Source organism: Glycine soja, chromosome 13 (assembly GCF_004193775.1).
Source record: "Glycine soja cultivar W05 chromosome 13, ASM419377v2, whole genome shotgun sequence".
Taxonomy (NCBI): Eukaryota; Viridiplantae; Streptophyta; class Magnoliopsida; order Fabales; family Fabaceae; genus Glycine; species Glycine soja.
Genome location: NC_041014.1, coordinates 12,607,442 through 12,608,941, shown reverse-complemented (window position 1 = coordinate 12,608,941; position 1,500 = coordinate 12,607,442). Strand labels below are relative to the sequence as shown.

General features: G+C 39.0%; 1 non-coding gene across 1 annotated transcript; it reads right to left on the bottom strand.

Moving 5' to 3' along the window:
• Window positions 1-1,161: 1,161 nt before the first annotated feature.
• Window positions 1,162-1,268, bottom strand: LOC114382864. Its single transcript, XR_003660323.1, has one exon. It is a non-coding gene; the product is annotated as a small nucleolar RNA R71 (small nucleolar RNA).
• Between the last annotated feature and the right edge of the window lie 232 nt (window positions 1,269-1,500).

The window sequence follows — 1,500 nt, the reverse complement described above, 5'->3', positions numbered from 1 at the left end:
CACTTTTGCTGATCTGGAAAACAGAGTAGTAGTGCAAATCCCTTAGCGACTGAATTAGTGATTGCTGCTGACAATTTAATTGGCGATTTTTGTTTTGATAGTTAGGGTTGTTATTTTTGGCTGAATTTTGGTGTGGTAGGTTCTTTTGATCCATATTTTTTGGGAAAAATAGTTGGAGCCCTTAGTTTGGTCATATTTGAAAGTTCCAAAAAAGTAGTGAATTTAATTTTTGTCAAAACTTCAAACAGTCATAACCTTTGCTCTGGGTATCAGAATGACTATTATTATATATGTATTTGGGGTAGAGAAAAATTTTCCATATTGTGGCAGCCTTCCAAAGGCTGGCTGAGGTCTCTAGCTAGCCAAAATTTCCTGTTTACAAGTTTTTTTTTTCAAGTTTTATTGTTTTATTTTTCTAAACCTTCCTTAGGTAGTTTCCATAGTTAGACTTTGAATTTTTGCCTGGAAATTTTTGTGCCATCTTTTCATGATTTTAGGGTGTTGCTCACAAAATTTCAAGTCATTTGGATATCATTTGAGGGTAGCTGTAGTTCAAACCTACATTGTTACTTGCATAAGAAGGCAACTAGCTGTGCATGCTGAATATAGTGTACGACTAGAGGCAATCCATCTGACTTACAACCCTTTGATCTTGAGATAGATAGGATATTTCATAAATTAGTTAGGCATCATCTTGTACCTTTTGAGCATCCTGAGCATTCTGTTATTAGTGATTTTGAGCATCCTGATTTTGAGCATTTTGATTTTGAACATTCTGAGAACATGGCACAACCTCCACCCCGTGAGAGGACTCTAAGGGAAATGGCTGCACCTGATTTCACCTACGAAAGCTTGTGCATCCAATACCCTAATGAGGATGTCCCATATGTTCTTAAAACTGGACTGATCCATTTGCTTCCAAAGTTTCATGGCCTTGCAGGTGAAGACCCCTACAAACATCTGAAATAATTCCATATTGTCTGCTCCACCATGAAACCCCCAGATGTCCAAGAGGATCACATATTTCTGAAGGCTTTTCCTCATTCTTTAGAGGGAGTGGCAAAGGACTGGCTATATTACCTTGCTCCAAGGTCCATCACGAGCTGGGATGACCTCAAGAGAGTATTCTTAGAAAAAAATTTCCCTGCTTCTAGGACCACGACCATCAGAAAAGATATTTCAGGAATTAAGCAACTCAGTGGAGAGAGCTTATATGAATACTGGGAGAGATTTAAGAAACTATGTGCCATTTGCCCTCACCACCAGATTTCTGAGCAGCTTCTTCTCCAATATTTTTATGAAGGACTCAGTAAAATGGAGAGAAGTATGATAGATGCTGCCAGTGGTGGAGCCCTTGGAGACATGACCCCTGCTGAAGCCAGAAATTTAATTGAGAAGATGGCTTCCAACTCCCATCAATTTAGTGCCATAAGTGATGCTATTGTCATTAGAGGAGTGCATGAAGTAGCCACGAATTCATCTTCACCAGCTGAGACTAAG